This window comes from Elephantulus edwardii, unplaced genomic scaffold, assembly GCF_000299155.1.
Source record: "Elephantulus edwardii isolate Elephantulus edwardi_28Jun2011 unplaced genomic scaffold, EleEdw1.0 scaffold00123, whole genome shotgun sequence".
NCBI lineage: Eukaryota > Metazoa > Chordata > Mammalia > Macroscelidea > Macroscelididae > Elephantulus > Elephantulus edwardii.
This window is the reverse complement of record NW_006399873.1, coordinates 9,389,549-9,397,509: the sequence shown is the minus strand read 5'-3', so window position 1 is coordinate 9,397,509 and position 7,961 is coordinate 9,389,549. Positions and strand designations below refer to the sequence as shown.

At 36.4% G+C, this 7,961-nt stretch overlaps 1 pseudogene; it reads left to right on the top strand.

Moving 5' to 3' along the window:
* LOC102876223 overlaps positions 1-7,643 on the top strand; it is a 102,848-nt pseudogene extending 95,205 nt beyond the window's left edge.
* The last annotated feature ends 318 nt before the right edge of the window (positions 7,644-7,961 follow it).

The window sequence follows — 7,961 nt, the reverse complement described above, 5'->3', positions numbered from 1 at the left end:
CTTCTTTTTTACTCCACTGGCTAAGTCCTTAATGCACATAAAGATTTTATTTTTAAAAGGTACAATTCATCTTTTTTTATTATCTCCTGGTAGTGAATTTTTTACTATGCTTTAAAGTCCATTTATATGATAGAATAGGGCTTGTAGATTTATTCCTATATTTTTCTCTGATGATCTTCATAGTTTTGAGTTTTACCCATGGTGCTCTGATTTATTTTGAGTTGGTCTTTATGTATAGTATGAAGTGTGGATCTTGATTGATTTTGCTACTACCATTTTTTAAAGAGTCTATTCTTTCCCCACTTAGATAGGTTGATTCATTCCCTTTTTCAGGTATCCTCCTGAAGGCCTTCTTCTCAAATCTAGCCTGATTGACCTATGTACTGTAATATATAGTACCACTTTGTATTTTAGAACTTAAAATACGACACCTTGGTAGTGAAAGATGCCTTAGTTCATTTGTGAATCAAAACCTTCTAAAAGTCCCTTCCTAACTAGATTCTGGGCTTCAGACTAGATTTTTCGTGTAGCAATGTTTTCTTCACCATGTTGGGATTTTATTGTATTCTTAAAAAATAAATTTTATAATCCTCTTATTTCTGTTCATAAATTGCATTTAAAAATAATTTTGTTAGTGCTGTACAGTGTGAATTCACCACAAGTTTTCAATCATTAATTAGTTGATTGGTATGTGCACTGCTTCATTTTTCTACTATTGTGAATAATATTTCTATGAATAGAGGTGTACAAATATTTTTTGTATTTTAGTTCTCATTTTCTTGAGAAATATTCTTAGCAGTGGAATAGCTGGATCATATGTGATTTCTATGTTCAGCTTTTTGAGGATATGCCACACCATCTTCCTTATCAGTTGGACCATTTTACAATTCCACCAACAATTCATAAAAGTCTCAAGGAGAGTAAGTGAAACAATAGGAAGGGTTCAAACGGGGCTTGGAAAGACAGGGTTATAATAGACATAGAGCAATGGTAATTAATTATATAAAATACAATGTACACCAATGATTGTATAAAACACAATATGTTACTGTTATTGTTGTTGTGTTTATATGCTGTCGAGTAGCCTTCAATTCATAGCAACCCTACGTACAACAGCCCTAAATCCTGTTCTCTATCCTGTGATAATCTTATTGTCTCTGACACACCTACCCCCATTACCTAGTCACTGAATCAATCCATCTTATCCACGTTCTTCTTCTCCTGTGTTGTCCCTCCTCCCTCCCAAGCATGATGTCCCTCTCCAGGGACTGGTCCCTCCTTGAAACAGGTCCAAAATATGTCAGATGAAGCTTCAGAACCTTGATACATGTACAAAACACGACGAAACAAAATTATTATATATAAAAAAATTAACCCAAAAGGTGAATGATTGTCTGTAAACCAGTTAAAATAAAGAAAAAATATTATCCCACATTTTGTAGAATGAATATATAGGATAGAAAAACCCCAACAAATGAAAACAAAACAAAACATAGTTTTGTTATATTTATTAAACAATCTCCTCCCCGGTAATTAATGCTTCTGAAAACTTACTGGATGGTCAGATATGGGTCAGTTTCAACTTGATGGTCCACAACAACAACAACAACAACAAAAACAACATGATATATTCTATATCTAATCATTTTGTGAATTAGAAAAAGAACAGAGTAGATGCAAAAGGATCACTTAGAGGGAGACAATATATCAAGATTCTAAACAAGTCAAGGAACCAAAAAGTGTCCAGGACTATTTGTAAGAATTTGAATGAATGAGATCATAATTTTCTTTTTTAGTTCCTAGAACTTTGAGAAAGTACTTATAGTTTTTTTAAATTACTCAATTTTGGCATTGCTTTTAAAATAGCACATGAAAAAAAAAATCACTGTGTATACCATTTACATTTCCCCCCCCATATTCATTCTCTCTCTCTCTTTCTTTCTCTCTCTCTTCCTCCTTTCCTTTCCTTCCTCCCTCCCTCCCTCCCTCCCTTCGTTCCTTCCTTCCTTTTTATGTACAAAGTTCGTGTACATTGTTTTTCACACTGGAACTTTCCCATTTTCTTTACCCAGCCCCCTTCCACCCACCAAATTCTGTGACCCTGTGATAAAAACTCCCTCTCCCCTCCTTGGACCCTCATACTTGTTCTATAGAAGTGGCTTATACTGTATTTTTCTTTATGAGACTGAATTAATCCACTTAGCGTAATGCTCTCTAGTTTCTCCCATGTGATCTAGTAATTTACAAATTCATTGCTCCTGTGTGCTGCATAATATTCCATTGTGTAACTATATCATAATTTCCCAGTCCGTTCCATTTTGGCTGAGCATTTGGGCTATTTCCAGAGTAATGTTGCTATGAACATTGGTGTACAAGTCTGTTTATGCCTCAGTTCTCATTTTCTCATGGTATATTCCAAGCAGTGGAATACTATCTGAGGTCAACTGATATTCGATAAGGAAATAAAACCTATCAAATGTGAATATGATAAACTCTTCAACAAATGCTGCTGGTAAAGTTGGACTGCTAACTGCAGAAAACTGAAACAGGATCCATATCTCACACCATGCACAAAAATTAACTTAAGGTGGATCAGAGACCTGGGAATAAAGCCCCAAACCACAAAGCTCATAAGAACAAACTGAGATCAAGGTTAGAAGGCCTAGTCTGTGATATAAAGGGATTGCCAAATACAGCCAGAAATGTACACTATAAAGAGGATAAAATTTATGACTGGGACGGTCTAAAGAGTAAATCTCTCTTCTCATCAAAAAGTTTTCCTACAGAGTGAAAAGAAAGCCCTCTGACTGTGGAAAAAAAATTGGCAATACCATGTCAGACAAGAGTCTCATAATGAAAGCTTACAGAATACTTGTGGGCCTCAAGAAGAAAAAGACTGACAATCTAATTACAAAACAGGCAAAATAAATGGAAAATCTTTAACAGAGGAATACATCTAGATGCCCAACAAACACATGAAGAAATGTTCAAAATCACTGGCAGTAAGAGAGATGTAAAGCAAAATCACAATGGGATACCATCTTACCCTTGTAGCAGTGGCAAAGTTTAGCAGGACAGCAAGTAATAAATGTTGGAGAGGATGTGGTAAGATAGGAACTTTTATACATTGTTGGTGGGATGGTAAAATGGTCCAACCACTCTGGAAGGCAGTTTGGTGTTTCCTCAAAAAGCTGAAAATAGAAATTTCATATTACCCAGCTATTCTTCTATACTTGGTGTTTTCATTTGACCCACCTTCTGAGAATAGTGTAAGAACAACTCCTTTATATGTATCCTTATGGTTTGACCTAGGACATTAGTTAGAAATTAATTTGCTGTAAGAATTTTAAAAACCTTCTTCAAGTGTTCTCTGTTTCAGTGTTAATTTTGAACATTCTGACTGATTACTTGAAGCCCCTGTTCTTTTTACTGCATCTCTTTTATATTCTTTAACAAATTTTTATATAATATAGATTTATACCATGGACTGTCAGGAAAACAAAAAGGTTTGTCCTAGAGAAGGTGAAGCCAGCCTGCTCCTTGGAGGCAAGGATTCTGAAGCTTAGTCTGACATACTCTGAGCATGTTGCAAGGTCATTGGAAAGGGATATTGTGCTTGGAAGGGTGGAAGGACAGCACAAGAAAGGAAGACCATTGATGCAGTGACTATACTAATGAGGTGGGTTTGTTGGAGAGAATGAAGTTGGCACAGGATAGATCTGTTGTACATTTGGTCACTATGAGTGGCAAGCAACTTGATGACACATAACAACAACAACATGTATTTATCCCTTCTAGATGCATTTATAGTTTTCTGTTTGTCCATTGTATTAACATGTGTCATTGTGAGATAGCTTGGTGAGGATTTTTTTAGGTTTTGTTGTCCTTGGCTTTTAAAAAAATGAACAATTACTGAAAAAAGGCTTTTTCTGTTTGACAAATGTTACATTAACTATTGTAAGCTTCATATAATTATAGCATTACCAAGCCATTAAATATATTAAGTTACCCTTTTTATCTAAAAGTTACTAATACTTTTATTTAGTGGCATGCTCAATTTTTTTCAACCTATAAGTTGCTATTATCTGTCCAAGGTAACATTTCCTAGTACATTTATATATTTTAAATTCACCTGCTGTGATTTTAGAAGTGCTTCGAGTCAGGGATAAAAATTAAAAATTCTGATCGAGGTGATTTTTAAATAAAATTTTTTTTCAATTAAGATTTTTCTTTTAGAAAATAATCTTTGAGGCAACAAAGGGATAGAATAAACAGGAAGGAATTTTTGTTCTTGTTAGTTGCTGTCAATTTGAGTATAACTACATGGCTTAAAATCAAGAAAAAGTACATTAGGGATGTGCCCTTTCTCCACACTTTTTCAATCTATATGCAGAATAGATTGTTTAAGAGGCTGCACTTTACGAGGAGGAATGTTACACATTAAGATTGGAGGAAGATTTATCCACAACCTGTGTTATGCAGATGGCACAAGCTAGCTTGCTAAAATCAAAGTGGACCTGAAGTGTCAGCTGCAGAAAGTCAAGAACTGCAGTCTTAAATATGGATTGAAACTCAGCATTAAGCAAGCAAAGACATTCTCCACTAGGCCAATAGGCAGCATCAAAATAGATAGAGACTGGATGGAGATAGTTAGCAGTTTCATCTTGCTTAGATCCACAATCAACACTCTTGGCACCAGTAGTGAGGAAATAAAAATATGAGTCACATTGGGAAAGTCTACTGTCAGGGATGTCTCTAAAGTGCCAAAGAACAAGGATGTCATTCTGGAGACCAAGGAGAACCTGGTTAGTATGTTCTCAATTATTTGTTATGCATTGGAGAACTGGACAATGGCTAAGGATGACAGTAGGAGAATTTATATCTTTGTGTTGAGATGCTGGAGAAGAGTATTGAATGAACTAAGGACTTCCAAGAGAACCAACAGGTCTATTCTGGATAGAGTGAAACCAGATTGCTCCTTGGAGGCAAGGATTTTGAAACTTCATCTCATGCACTTTGGACATGTTGCAAGGAGGTACCAGCCCTCGAAGAAAGACACCATACTTTGAAGGATGGAGGTTCACCACAGACGACCCTACATGATGAATTGACACAGTGACTATGATAATGGGGACAGGTGTGTCAGAGATAATGATATTGGTTCAGTATTGGATAAAGTGCAGAACTATTGTTCATAAGATCACTATAAATTTTAGTCAACTCAGCAGGGCATAACAACATAGCAACTCTATAAAAAATATACCCAAAACTTATTGTATCTTGTGCCATCGTCAAAACCTCTGACACACTTTATTCCATTGCTGCAATCATTGTATCTTTCCATAGATTTAAGGGAAATAGAAATTTTCTTTCATTGACTCTCAAACTTGACAAACACGATGTCTTCTTCTAAGAAATAGCTTCTCCTAGCAAAGTGTCCATCATATGAGAGAAGTTTCACCATCTTTGCTGCAAAAAAGTTCTGTCTATACCTTTTTAAACACACATCTACTTGTTTTTTTAGCAGTCATAGGATATTCAGCAGTCTTTTCCAAAACCACAACTGAAAGTCATAAATTCTTTTATCATCCTTATTCATTTTCTAACTCTAAATGGCAAAGCATATGGTTGCAAAGACTATGATCTGAATAAGATACACTTTAATCTTCAGACTGACATCATTGCTCTTCAGTATTTTGGAAAGATCAGTGACAGTGGAGATGACCAAAGTAAAACATCTTCTGATCTTCTCAATCCTGGTACCAAGGGTGTTAATTGTGGATCCAACAAGATGAAATTATTGACAACATCAATCTTTTCTCCGTCTATCATAACCCTGCCTATTCGCCCACTGGTGAACATTTTTGTTTGTTTGTTTTCAATAGGACCAGTGATTATATAATTTATATTTAAGAGTAAAAACATACATAAAAATTAATCTACTCATAGCAATGAATATCAGCAAGGAAATGGGAAATGACACTATTCCCAAGAAGACTCAGAAAACCACAAGATTCCAAGAAAATCCATAAAAGTCAGGCTCAGGCTCAATACCGTCAGACAATGCAGTAATCACCTGAAATAGAAGCATCAGAAATAAGAGGAAGAGGTCACAAATAATCATCTGTAAATATTCTTAATTGATTTAAAAATCATTTTTGTCTTCTTGACATTGAGATGCAATCAGTATTGGAGGCTGTCGTCCTTGATCTTTTGCTGCAAGCATTTCAAATGTTCTTCTCTTTTAGCAAGTTAAGTTGTGTTATCTGCATAATACCATTTCTTGACGAGTCTTTCTCCAATTCTGATGCCACATTCATTTTCTTGGAGTCCATCATGGTGAACTATTTGCTTAGCATACAGACTGAGTAAGTATGGAGAAAGGAAGCATGTCTGACGTACATTCTTCCTTATTTTAAACCATACAGTGTTTCCTTGTTTTGGCCAAACAATAGCTTCTTGGTCTATGTATAGATTTTGTATGAGCGCATTTGAGTGTTCTGGAATCTACATTCTTTTCAATGTTGTTGTTAAGTGCCATTGAGGAGTAGGTGACTCATAGTGACCTTACGAATGAAAGACCTGAACACTTGAATAACTTTCATCCTTTCTCCAGGTTCATAGATTTTCTGAAGGAAAGCTATTTTGGAAGTAGATGTCACTCCTGCTTCCAAGCTTGTTTAAATTGGGAGCTCCACCAAACACTGCCCACCACAGGTAACCACTATCACATTTGACACATTAGTGTCACAGTGTTCAGCATCACAGCAACCCTGAGTTACAAAAAGTGTACAGACCAGGACTCTACGACCTAGAATATTTAACCTAAAATAATTAAAGATAGGCTTGAGGGCCGCAGATTAGTGTCACCCACCTTTGGCTTGGTAGCATCACTTTCTGTCCACTAGTCCAACTGATCTATGTTGCTGTTGGTAAATGCTGTTGAGTAGTATACATAGTAGAGTCATTAGACATAGTTTTTTTTTCTGTGTTTCACACAATAAAATGCCTTTGCATAGTCAATAAGGCACAAATAGACATTCTTTCTATATTCTGTGCTTTCAGTCAGGATCCATCTGACAACTGAGAAACTTTTGCCAACTCAGGACTAAGTTTATGAGAACCTCTGAAAGAGATAATTATTAAGAATGGATCTAGCCTTCCATTCCTGCTCTTTCCATCAATCCTTCTTCCTTCCTGTTTCACTTACATGTTTCACTATATTAGGCAGAGCCTCCAGTCCACTAGCAGCACCAGGAGCTGGGGAGAAAAATGCATAAATTGAAGACCTCAATGGGAGGAGGTGAGAGGAGGACTGCCCTGGAAATAGTCCAGGCAGCAGAAACAGATAGACACTGTGTGACATTTGTATTGCACGAAGAAGACCATACCCAAGGAAATTCTCTTCGGTACATGATCATAAAGAACCCAAAGTCGAGTTTTGTGGTTACACTAAGACCCATCCTTCAGAGAGCAAGATTAACTTGCACATCCAGTCTTGTGGCGGCCTTCAAGCCATTGAGCCATTCCAGAGAGGACTGAATGAGCTCCTGAATGTCTGCCAGCATGTGCTTGACAAGTTTGAAGCAAGCAGTTAGCTTTACAAGGACCAAAGAGCAGGGCAAAATGAACCCATATTCTAGTCCCTAATGTGCTAGGTGATTCAGATGTTCTAGGATAGTCTCCTCCAGAGCATGTGGTGTCCCTCAAGTAGTCTTGTTTTGGCCTTCAGAAAGAAGAGCTTCTGGTGCTTGTCCCACTGCAGTTGTTGGATTCCCTCCAATATGTTTGTGCTCTAATTAATCCCCTCTTTTGCTATTAAAAAGAAAAGAAAGAAAAAGAATAGATCTAGACATTGTTCTCTGATTGGAAAGAAGGACCTGGAGCTAGTATTGACTTTGAAACAGAAAAAAGGATACTACTAATCATTATCTTAACTGATAATAGCTTTCTGAACTTCA